The 12,707-nt window shown below is 53.8% G+C and overlaps 1 protein-coding gene across 1 annotated transcript in view; it reads left to right on the plus strand.

Annotated features, from left to right (window-relative positions):
* The first annotated feature begins 6,487 nt into the window (after window positions 1–6,487).
* Window positions 6,488–12,707, plus strand: part of LRFN2 (leucine rich repeat and fibronectin type III domain containing 2) — a 179,086-nt gene continuing 172,866 nt past the window's right edge. The window contains exon 1 of the mRNA XM_027057814.2: window positions 6,488–7,463. The gene's annotated coding sequence lies outside the window, so the exon portion shown is untranslated. The remainder of the gene's footprint in view (window positions 7,464–12,707) is intronic.

Raw genomic sequence — 12,707 nt, forward strand, 5'->3', positions numbered from 1 at the left:
CCATCTCCCAGTATCTCTCAAGGACACCAATCACTCTTACAGTTGAGTAAGCTTCATAACGTGAAGTGAGCTTTGACCATGATCCTCCTTCCCCTCAGACCCCACAGTCTTGTCCCCTCTAAGGTCTGGTTCCTTCTACTTCTCCCATCTACCTCCTTTTATTGTCACTAAGATAGCCTTCAATCTGACTCCTTTCCCCCCTTAACCTGGACTATTTCAATATTTATAAATGCTTTTCTGTTGTCAGGTCTTTCTCCTATCAGTTCACCCACCAAGCTCTTACACAGATCTGTTCAAAACACTACAGTGTTGCCCAGTTGTCCGCACGAAGGAACCCAGACCCACTACCTCCATGTTCAAGGCACTGACGGCCGAGTCTGCTCCTACCTCCTGCTATGCTCTTGTAAAATAATAATAGTAATAATAACTAACACATCTTGAAAACTTAGTTTGTGTCACCCTAATATTCAAAAGTCATTTATGTCATTTAATCCCCTCATCCAGCTTGTGACATTGTCACTATTATTAATCGCACTTTAGTGTTGAAGTAATGGAACCTCAAGGAGGCTCAGCAACTAACCTAAAGTAACTTTCCTTACAGGCAGGGCACTTAAGTTTAAACCAAGAGACTATATCCGCACTTAAGTTTAAACCAAGAGACTATAGCCGGAGCCCCCATTTCTCACCACCATGTCTTTTTCCACCATTGCTTTGGCCACACCAGAAAATTCCCCACACTCACTTTCCTGTCCTGCCTCCTTGCCTTCACCTGTACTATTACCCCGACCTGCACCACCAGTTTCTCTCATCTCTTTACCCACTAAAAAATGCCATCCATCCTTCAAGTGTAATTCAGATGTCAATGCCTCCTCGAAGTCTTGTCTGATTTCCTTGCTTTACAAGTGATCCCTTCAGGGGGTGCCTGGGAGGCTCTGTCCATTAAACATCTGACTCTTGATTTCAGCTTCAGGTCCTGATCTGAGGGTTGTGGGATCGAGCATGGAGTCTGCTTGAGATTCTCTCTCTCTCTCTGCTCCTCTCTCCCACTTGCATGTTCTTTCTCTCTCTCTCTCTCCCTCTCTTTCTCTCTCTCTCTCTCTCTGTCTCCCTTCCTCCGTCTCTCCCTCAGAAAACATTTTAGAAAGTGATCTCTCTATTCTGGAAACACAGAATTTTCCCAAACTTTTCACTTTTACCTTATTCTCTGATATTGTAGTCATACAGAGCTGGTCGGCTCTACCAGAGTCTAGGATGGGGCCACAGCTGTTCTTTCCCTTAATCCTTGTCTGTACTTTTCACATGAAACCTACAAAGGCAGTTTTATTAGGGGGAGTTGAATTATTGTCCTGCTCGGGATCAGGAATGGGTTGGTTTCTGCTTCACTCTCCAAGTCCCTTTGAAAGAAAAGCCAAGGGCTTGATTAAGGAACGGAAAGAATTTTGTAGTCAGTCAATTCCTGCTGCGATAAATCTCTTGGGTGAAGGATGCTAAGGCAGGGACATAAATGACAACAGCCATGCTTCCACAGTTGACTGGATTATAAAACAAACCACATACTTATGACTGTATGCTCTAAACAATGCATAAAAGAAGGCAGGGTGAGGTGAAGGAAGGGACTAAGAGCTGGTGTGCAAGCAGGAAATCTGCCCTGTCCATTGGGGAGACTGGGACTGTGATTTTCCTTACCCTGATTTTCCTTAAACAAGTCTATTCCACAACCAGTCACTTCTAGCATAGGCTCTGGAGTTCAAGTGCCAGGGATAGCATGCTGACTCCGTCCCTGCCAACTCTCTGACCTAGCAAGTTACTCAGCCTCTCTGTGCCATGTTTCCCTACCTGTAAAATGGGGACAAGAACCGTACCTGTCTCACAGGGTTTTGTGAGAATTAAATACCATAAATATCGTCCAGGGCAAAGAGGCGTGGCCGGCACACAGTGCATCGAATGTGTTGCCTGGAAAGCCTGCTGTTATGTGCCCGGTGGCAAGAGAAATGGGGCTGGGGGTGCAAGGCGGTCTGGGGAAGGCTGGGGCAAGTGCCTGGGTAGAGCTAAGAGATCTGATCTCTCCCAGGTCCCCTTGGGCACTTGCCACAGCCCAGTGTTTCCACTTCAATACCACCCTTAGGATCTGGGGATTCCCTAGTAGGAGGCAAAAGCCAGAGAAGTCAATGACATTGGCCTATTGTCCATCGAGTCATGGCATCTCACGTCCCGCTCTGGATGGCTATTTTCTTTACTGCTTTTCATTGGATCTTAGAGATCATTTAGCTCCAACTCTCCCATTTTAGAGGTGGAGAAGGTGAGACCCAGAGAAAGTTAGAGTTGCGCAAGGTCACGCTAAAGAACCATAATCCAGATCCCTCCATCTAACCCTCTGGTGCTCTTTCTCCCACACTCTCCTGCAAGCCCAGGGTCTCTTAACTCTGCATTTGCCAGGCTGGTTCTTCCAGGCTGCAAATTCTGTACCAAGCTAGCCCTGGTGGCCTTGGCCTTCCCTTTGCTGGATGCCTACTGCACCTCAGCCTGTACCAGATAATTTGCCACTGAGTGGCATCCCGGACAGTATTAGAGAAGCTTCTCTGTACACAGGAAGGGGCCTGGGAGTCAGATGATTCAATTTGGAATCCAGGGCCATCCATTCAGAGTTTCAAACTCTGGGAGCCATCATGTTAAGTGCCTTTGTTTGTAAAATGGGGATGATGATCTATTTCATGCGATTGTTGTGAGGAACAAGTGAGGTAGCATTTGGGAATGCTCTTTATAGACTGCAAGGCGCCGTGCCAGAACTGGTTTGTGTCCTTTCTCTCCGGGAAGAGACTGCCTTCTCCTTCCCTCTCTTCTCCCTACAGTATTTAGCCGAGTGCTCAGTGGTACATAGAAGATACTCGAAGAGACTGCTCTGTTGATTGAATATGATCTCCCAGGACCCTCTGACCTGTTGATGCATCAGGCACCCAGCCCCAGACCTGGTGTTGGGGTGAGAGGGTGAAACTGTGCAGGGAGCCTATGGGGCCTGGGGAAGGGGAGAAGTAAACAGAGGGCTTGCAGATGAAAAGTAAACTGGATTTAGAAAACAAACTGGAGCTAATGGCTGTAGGTGGTGTTAGTCATGCTGTTAAGGAATTTGGGAATACATATGCATACTAATAGGGATTTATTTGGGCTGCTACTTACTCCAGCACTTGGGAAGGGAGGAGGGGTGGAGGGCACTGCAGGATTAAAAGGCACCAGACCTTCATCTCCAGAAAGTGCACTCTGGGGTTGGGCCTCAGCTTCTGAGGATCCATGTGCCCGAGTTCTACAAGGCCTGTGGGATAAGCCGGGTGAATGGGGTGCTAAGAATTTAGGAGTGGTTCCCCGCTTCTAGCCTATATGGTAGACTCAGTGGAGGGAGATCTCACGGTCTTAGGAATCTGTGCCCCAGGATCTCTCTTATTCCCCCAGCCCACAAAGTCAGTCTTTAGAGGTGCCATGGGAGATTCTGAGAAGCATCTAGTGCATTCTTGGGATTACAGACTGCACCTCTTGCCTGGGACAGGCTCCACAGTTCCCACCCTGTGACTCCACACACTCAGGCACGTGGCTCTGTCCTACCATCTAATCTGAATCCCTCACTTCTGTTTGTACCAGTTTCTTCTCTTTTTCACACTAGAGAAGCTCCTCATAGTCCTTTGCACAGATGGTTCTATCTGTTAGGAGGCCCAGGCCAACTCAACCTTCTTTTCCTCATGCTAAAGGCCTCCCCACTCCAACCCCTCCTGAGAAATCTTCTGATCTTCTGAGAAACCCGCTGAGCAAGTGGGTATTGGGAGCCAGCCATGTGCCCAGAAGGGTGCTGGGCAGGGGGGGGGGGGGGCATGGGGAGGTTAGTGTCTAGAGTCCAGCCAGAAAGCCAAAGGATGCAGACAATAGGGTGAAGCTGGTCACGAGTGCTCAGGCGGGCAGGGGAAGATGAGTCATGGCTAGGGGCAGGGGAGCTTGGATAATTCAAATTGAGATATTGGAGCTATATTCAAGTGTGTAGTGTGGCCCTGATATGCAGCACGAGGCACAAAGCACACCCCTTAGGCACCTGCTAGGAGCTCTCTGGGAAATCATTTGTCTGCCCTTGACTCTCAAACTGAAACAAAGAAAAATGTACCCAGAGCCTTAAGTATATTCATGCCCTTTGGCCCAGTAATTCTACTTCCAGGAATCTAGAGCAAACAAAGACACAACAAGAATGTGGGTGGAGAATTTGATACAAAGATGTCCATTGCAGGGTTATTTAAGAGTGGAAAATAAATAGCGTTGTTAGAATGGCTTGTGTACAAGCTTTCTTCCTTGTTCCTCCACCCCTATCCCAGCCATGTGTACCCCTTTGGAAAGTCCTGGCTCTCCTCTGGGGTTCAGCAATCAGTAAAAGCAGGAAGGTGGTTAACACAGCAGTCACCCCCTACCCAGCCCTTCTGGGTTTGCTCAAGCAATCAAAAAACCCACCATCATTGACCTTTCCATCATTGAAGTGGGGTTATCTTCCAGGGGTTTCCCACCATGAGTGGTGATTGCAGACTGGTTTTCTCTCGACCTCCCAAGGTGCATCTGGGTCCCCACCCTGCTCCAATTGCCAAGGTCCCTGGGGAGTTCCCAGAGCTGGGCAGGTCCTTAGAAAGAACACCGTCCAGCCCCTTTGAGGGGAAGGCATTGTCACACTGTTGGTTAGTCTAAAAGCCACCTTGAGCATCCAGGCCCAGGGCTCAGTGGTAAGGTAAAGCAGATGCAATTGGAAAAATAAACCCGTCGTCCTCAGAATTACCCAAAATGCAAGAAACGAACCATTCATTTAAATACATTTCATGCATATGCATTAAAAAAAGAGAGAGAGAGAGAAATGATCCAGGTCCAGGGAATATGCATTCCCTTCTCTGGGCTGGGAAAACTTTTTGATGAGGCATTGGGTTCACTTTGCAGCAGGGACTGGGGCATCCTTCCAGCATCTCTGGGGGCTCCGGCCCCTCCCCCATGCCCCCCTAATGCTTTTTTGGTTTCTGAGAGCAGCTCCGTTTTGCTCTGGTGCTAGCCTGGTCCTTATCCCTGCGACTAGGGATTTCAGTTCTCTCATGGGTGACTGTAGGGTTAAGGAGATAACCTAGCCCCTTTCTCTTGGGGTAATTCAGAGACTTGAACCTGGAATTCAGTTCCTCCTTCTACTCCCAATGCCCCCTCCCCAGAAGCCCCACCTGTGGTATGCAAAACCCTCAGGTAAGCAAGGGAGGAAATACTGGCCTTGCCTATCTCCCCCTCTATTGTCCCTCCCCCATCTTCCTCTCTTCACACTCTTCTCCCTATCTGCTACCTCCTTCAAAGCACCTCCAGTTTTCTCCTTCCTCTCTTTCCCATTTCTTCTCCCCTTGTCTATCCCTACCCCAGCTCCGCTTCTCTTTTCTTAACCCAGCACACCCTGATATACCTTGACTTTCATCCTGGCCATGCCCTTCTCCCTGCCCCCCCCCCCCCCGCCCCCCAGGCTTTCCAGAATCCCTGCGGGGAAGGGCCTATTTTTCAGAGTCTGAAGTAGGCTGATATGGCAGTTTCCCTGGATGCACATGGAGAGGGTGTCCGGAACATGGGGCCTGGGTGCGGGGGGTTCTGCCAATCTACACCCACCTGTGTGCATAGGCAGGTAGGAGGCAGGGTCTTATATTACAGATTTATCCAGCTGAGCCAATCCTGGGCTGCAGAGAAACAGCCACATGCCACATGTGCCTCCCTGTGGGTATCTGGGACAGGTGCAAGGGAGGCGTTAGCCACTAGGAGAGAAGAGATGGATTGAGACATTTTCCCTGCCCCTGGATTAACCAGCTAGAGTGCCAGCAGGAGTCTCAAATTTTCATTTCTTTCAGTAGGACAGGTACCTCTTGGGAAGCTCAGTAAGGCAGAGCCCAGTCCAGCCTTCCCAGGAACTGGTTGCTGATCCCAGTGGATAAAGAGGATAACCAAAGGAAGATGAGACCCTGGCCAGACCCCGACCTTCTGATGCTAAGCCCACAGTCAGCCTGGAGTAGGGACTACCTGCCACGTGCCTTGGACAAGTCGCTTTAGACTTCCGCCCTCAGTGTCCTCCCATGTCAGATGAGGGGTTGCTGGGAGGATCACACAAGGAAAGAGTTGCAAAAGGTGCTGTGCGAACAGCTGGCGCCACAGCACACCTCACGGATCCCTGTGATACTCACGGAAAGTCTAAGCCTGTGTGTGCGCGTGTTCCCGGCGCTCATCTTTCACGGGTCCCCCGCCAGGATGCGGGGCTCGGAGCCGGGCCCCGGGCTGGATGGGCGCGATCCTCCCAGCCCCCACCCCCAGCCCCGGGCCGGCGCGGCGGGTTTGCGTCCTGCAGGCGGCGGGGCTGGAGGCTGCACGGCGCGCTCCGCACGTGAGGCGGCAGCACCGGCGCCGGCTGCAGCGGCGCAGCCCCGGCCGCCCGGCCCGCCTTGCGCAGGGGCAGCCCGCGCCACTCGGTCGCCGAGCCCGCCCTCCCGGCTTCCGGGGCTCGCGGCCCGCCCGCCGCCCTCCCGTCTCTCCGTGCGGAGCCGTCTGGCCGGCTCTCGCCGGCTCCAGGCCACCCCCGCGGGCCGCGCGAATCCCTCCGGTTTCGGCGGCGGTGGAGGTCGGCGCGAAAGGGTGTGCGTTGGGCGGCGGGCCCGGCTCCTGCAGCTCCGCCGGCCACCGCTGGGGGCTGCCGCGCCGGAGAGCTCGGCGGGGACGGTGCGCACCGCCCGAGGTTCTCGGGCGCCTCCGGCCGCCGGGCTTTCTCCACCGCCGGCTCCGCGCTGCCTCCGCAGCCGGCCCGGCTCCCTGCCGGATCCGTGCGTGTGATCGCTGTGCGTGTGTGTGTGTGTGTGTGTGTGTGTCCGGGTGCGCGCGTGTGCGCGCGCGCGGGGGGCGGTGTGCACGCGGGGAGTGCGGGGGAGTGTGTTTGTGTGTGTGCGTGTGGGTGTGAGTGCCTGGCTCTCTCTCGCTGAGACACACACACACACACACACACACACACGCACACACGCACACCCCGGCTGGCTCGCCTGAACTTGAAGACACCCCACATTCCGAGATGCCCGAGGTCCCTGGGAATGCCCCGGGTTCTTCGATCTGGAAAATCCTACCGGCGTCTTCCTAGGGGGGGATTATCTTATTTTTGGTTTTGGGGGGTTTTTGTTTTTTGTTTTTTTAATCTGGAAGAGAAGAGAACAAGTTGTGCTTTTCCCTCCGTTCTTTTCGCTAAATGCTGTGGATATAACTGAATAAGCCGCTCAGGGCTCTCCCCGCGTGGACGTCCGAGGCCACCATCTGCCTGCGTTCGCCGGAGCCGGAGGGCTTAGCTCGAGCCTGTCTCGGGCGGGGAAGGATGCGTGGCCGAGCCGGGGAGCCCGGGCGCCCCGCGGAGCCGGCCTCGGAGCCTCCCAGCCAGGGGTAGATGCTGCCTCGCCCAGGTGAGTGGTCGCCTGCCGCCGCGTCTCCGCGATCCATTGGGGCATTTGCGGGGAGCTCGGCGCGGGGCTGAACGCGCCTGGGGGAACCGGGAACTTTGCATCCCTTTCTTTCTCACTTGAGGACTCCCTCACCCGGGCAGTCGTGCGGACACCTCTTTTCGCCCATCCTTATCGCGGGAGGTTTCATTTCTTTTTTTGCCCCGGAGTGGGGGGGGGGGTGAAACTCTGGCTGGGAGCGGGGAGAATGGGTCCGTGCGAGGCCGGCGAGCAGGAGGGAGAGACGGGAGCCTCAGGTGTACGGCAACGTTCGAAGCAGGAGGAGAACTTTGCCGCCAGACCACTCTGTTGCATCTCCCCACATGCGAGGCCTGGCTCCAGCTCTTGCTGGGGGCTGGGTCGGACGCCAGGGCTCCCTGCGCTCTGTGGGCTGAGTGGGGTGGGGTAGAGCTGGGTGCGGAGGGGTTGATTCGGCGCGGAGGGAGGAAAGGCAGGCATCATTGCAGTTTGGGGAGGCAGGTAGGGCAGGCACAGGGCCCTATCCTGGCCTCAGGCAGGGAGATCGGGGGGGGGGGGGATTGTGTGTGTGCAGCTTGGGGCATCAGAATGGCATGATGAAGCAATATGGAAACTGGCATTAGCCGTGCCTGGTTGGTAGGTCTGTCTCCCACCTAGCCCTGCCCTGGTTGTAAGGTTGGCCTGAGCAGGAAGGGGGGAGAGGGATGGACTGCTCTGAGGCCAGCAGTGCTGTGCTCTGCACAGACCCGCGGCAGTGACAGGGAGGTGTCTTGTTCATCTGCCCGTCCCTCACCCTAGTACAAAGGACATAGGCAGCAAGTTCGAGGGAGACGGAGCCCCTGAAAGCCGGAGCCTCAGAAAGAATGAGTAGTGAGCCTGAGCGGAGACTGCGGAGGGACTGAGCCAAGCCAACACCAAGTGCAAGCTGAGAATCACAGACACCACAGACAGACAGACACTTGGTGGGGAGAGGGAGCTGGAGTCATAAGCATGGCTGTAGACGCCGACCCCTGCCTTGCCACAGTGGTGTGTGTGTGTGTGTGTGTGTGTGTGTGAGGGGGGTGTGCTCTGGCTGCAATGGGCTGATTGGCCTTGTAGGGCTGGGGGGGAGGGCACAGGCTGCTTCTCGAAATTGACCCCTGTGGCTGGGGAGGAGCAAGGCTGGGGAGGAAACTGCCAGCTCTGAGCTGTGAAGTTCCAGAGACCCAGGCGGGTGGTGGGAGGGAGGTTCTGGGTGGGTTGTTGTCCGTGAACAGGGCCCGGTTTGGAACTCATGGTGGGGAGGCCGAGGTGGGGGACCGGGTGTGTGGGTCCCAGGATCAGGGGAGACTGGGAGTGTGGGTCCCCGGTCTTGGGGTTGTGGCCAAGGCTGGTTGCCACCCGTGGCTTCATACAGCCACTGTACAGTGGAGCCTAGCCAGCTTGGGACTTGCGTGTGGGGTACTTTGGAGGCTAGAGGGGGTCAGGGTCACGCAGGGAGGACTGGGAAGCTCATGTGGGCCTGGTCTTGGACCTGTCAGCCTCCGCGGACCATGCCAGCTGCCCGGGCCCTTCTGCTGACGCTGGAATGTCGTCTTTCCCTTCTGACTCTGGCTGGGATGCAGAGTTCCGTGTCTTTCCTCCCCTCACATGCGTCTGCTCAGGCCCCCTGCCCAGCCCTCGATTTAGAGTTTCTGGTCTAATTCCTGCCCAGGAATATCATTACTTATCTTCCGGTCCTCTCCCTGGGGAATACAAACAGCAAACTTGGCATTTTGGTCTCAGCCTCTGGCGCTGCTTCTCCGGGAGGAGGTCGGCTCCCAGCTGCGGCTCCTGGCCGGCTGGACCGGGTGCCCGGCAGCGGTGGCTGGGGCTCGGGCTCCCTGCTCCTCCCAGGTGCCAGCTCCTTGCCCAGGCCCAGAAATCTGAGCAGCTGGGGAGTGTGCCCTGAGAGGAGGGTGAGCAGGGAGCTTCCCTGAGGGGAGACTGAGGAGGAGGAATTGGATGGGGTGGGAAATGCAGACGAGGTAGGTGGCGCCACTGGGGAAACTGGCTGCCTTTTGGCCACCCAAGCTCTGGTTTGGCTGGAGTGGGAGTCAGCTCTCTTATCTCAGCTGAGGCTCTAAAGTGAAACCAAGCATCCAGGGGTTCTGGCCTCCGCGTGTCAGGCTTGTGGAGTGTCTCCAGCCAGTCTTTCCTCCTTCAGAAAGTCCCCTGGCTGAGGTGGAGATGAGCAGTTATTGGCATCTGGGGCATCCCCATTCTGATGCCAGAGATGTAGAGGAAGAAAACCAACCAGAGATAGCCAAGTGGAATTGGACCCTGGACAGAAGCAACAGCAGTGTGGGTGTTTTGCAATTTTTCTTGGGACACCATTGGTGTTTTAGGGTCCAACTGCTTTGAAGGGATAGAGTTGGCATGCAATGGAAATCAACCTCCACTTGGAGGGCCTGGGTTCAAACTCTGCCTCTGCCACATCTTTGTTGGCTGATGACTGGAGCCTCCATGTTCTCATTTGGTGAAAGGACATGGTAGCACAATGCCTCATAGATGTGTGATAACCTCATGTTTGTTCTGGTGCCCCCCAAGTCCTGGGTCAGATCTGGAGGAGTGTTTGGTTGGAGGGGGAGGGGGCGCTAATACCCCTGGCTTTCCCCACCCACCTAGCTATCTGGACGGTACACTGATCTTTAAAAGATTCCAGGAAACCCTCCAGAAAACTTTGGGAATTGATATTCGGAGAGCAAATTTCACCTCTGGGGCTATGGCACCTGCTTCCCTCTTTCTCACTTGCTCCAGACTTTTACAGCCATGCACATTTGCTCAGGAAGCACAGGCTCCGTGTTTTACAAGTGTCATCTGTCACCCTTTCCTGTCCGAGGCTTGAGTGTGAAATTTCTCCCAGAACCCAACCCCTCCCTTCTCTTCCCTGACTCTGCCTCTCGCTGCCCCCAGAGTGGGTCAGGTGCAGACCCAGTGAATGGGCACAGCTTCTGCTGGGGTGTGTGTAGGGCCTGTGATTGGACCTGGGTCCCGTCAGTAGAGTTGGGAAGAGATGCTCAGACCCAGGGTGCATTTAGCAAGGTCTGACTAATGAGCCAACTGGAATAGGACTGGATATGGAGGTGTAACCATAATGAGCATGCCTAAGAAGAGGTGTTGTCAGGGAGCCGGCAGTCAGATATGAAGATGGCGACCAGGAACCATGGCTATGTCCAGTCTGCTCAGAGCGAGGGCAATCAGGAGGGCTCCTTGGAGGAGGTGAGGATTTCAGGAACAGCAAAAGCCCATAGAAGTTCACAGAAGACAGATTTTGTTTTCTCTGAAATTCTTAGAGGTTCCTGGGGATTTGGGAGGCTTCAGGGGTGGGGGTAGTGAGCAAGCAGAATAGATATTCTGAGAATTTCTTAGGCTATCAGGACCAGCTTCCTGAAGCAATATCTTGGTTGCTTATCATGTGCCAGGCACACGCTAAGAGCTTCACATTATTATCTCATTGAATTCTCCCAATTCTATGAAATCACCACTATTCCCACCTCGACCTTACAGATGAGAACACCGAGGTTCAGAGAAGTTGGGACCTGCCCGGTCGCTAGTACGTGACAGAGCGGTCACTCAACTCTCATGTCTGTCTGACTTCAAAGCCCACAGGACCCAGCTCTGCCCTGTGTTCCCTCCCCTGGAGCCTCGTGCTTCCTTGCCGATGAATCCTGATGAATCAGGATGTTAATGCTTATGGCGTGCGTGAATGCACTTCCTACATCGCATAATACCCTTAGCACTCAGGGTTATATTTGCGACCCCTTCCTAAGTCACTAAAATGTCAACTGTAATACTTCTTAGGTACGAGGGCACTGAAAGTGGACTCTATTATATCGGCTTCATGTGGGACTAAGATTAACCAATAAGGTGACAGGCCAGCCAGGTGGGCGCTGTGCCTTCTGGGAAGGCAGAAGAGGGGCATGTGGTCTAGACATTGGGTGGGATCAGTGGCAGGCAGCTAGAAAGGGACACACTGACATAGACATCATTTTTGTAACCTGGCAGCCATCAGGGAGGCGTTGGCCCTGGAGTCTGCAGAAGCCATTTTCCTTAGGCTGATGTTTCTAGGCCCTCTTTCTGCTGCTACTGTCTTCAAGGAGCTTTTTAGACACCTTTTTCCTAATTGCACCCCTGCATGGATTTTAATACCATGGGTGTGCCATAGATCTGTTTATATACCGTAGGTGTATCTGTGCTTCACATACAAGAAGTAAACTTTTTTGCACCCCTCCCAAGAACAGATTTTTCCCCCCTTGGGGGCGCTGGTGCCCCCATTGAGAATGCACGTTTTAGAGCTAACAGACCAGGATTAGGAAAAAAACAAAGTGGACTATAATGAGGCTAGAAGAATCCCGGAGATGGTGAGGAGGACAGATTCACTGTGACATGTCGCTACCCCAAGTGTGCTCTGTGCCAGCAGCATCAGCATCTCCAGGGAGCAGACTAGCAATGCAAACCCCATCCTGTCCCAGACCTCCTGAATACACATCTTCATTTTATCAAGAGGGGAGATGGCTACCCCCAAACAAACCCGAGGCTAGTCTTTGAATAGAGGGCCAGAGGAAAAGAGGTGAGAAAGCAAAGAGCGGAGACAGCCACGTGCAGGGTCACTGGCTTGTTAAGCCCCTGAGTCCAAATGCAGCAAGCAAGTTTAGGTCCACGCCTGTCTTGAGCTCTCAGTCTTTACTTTGCCAGGTGATTTCCTTGCACTGTAGCTGCAGGCTGTGTAGAGGGTGTAGGGATCCTGAAGAGGAGACACGAGGGTGAGCGTGGCCTTACTTCCAGGCAACAGAAGGCGAGCCACCTTTGATTTGAACAGATCTGGACCTGCTTTCTTGAATACCCCGAAGGGCTGAGGCTAATGAGGATCAGACCAGCCTGAGGGACAGACTGGGACTGTAGAGACAAGACTTAGGTTTTAAACTGTGTCAAGTGGATTAAGTAACTAAATGAGCTCTTCTATTGTATCAACTTGCATGAGATAGTCTGCCATAGACCCTGGGTCTCCTTGGGGCGGGGGGTTCCTGTATTCACAGGGAAGTCCTGGAACATGAGAGACTGTCACATCCCAAAGTTGGGCTCTTTTAGAGTTCAGTGCATTTATTATTGGCCTGTCCTGTGTCAGCCCACACACTGGCAGGAGCTGAGCCTCAGTCATTCTGCCCAGACTCCACCAACGTGAGAGAAACGTGGAGCCCCTCTCGAGTC

The sequence above is a fragment of the Acinonyx jubatus genome, chromosome B2, assembly GCF_027475565.1.
Source record: "Acinonyx jubatus isolate Ajub_Pintada_27869175 chromosome B2, VMU_Ajub_asm_v1.0, whole genome shotgun sequence".
NCBI classification, from domain to species: domain Eukaryota; kingdom Metazoa; phylum Chordata; class Mammalia; order Carnivora; family Felidae; genus Acinonyx; species Acinonyx jubatus.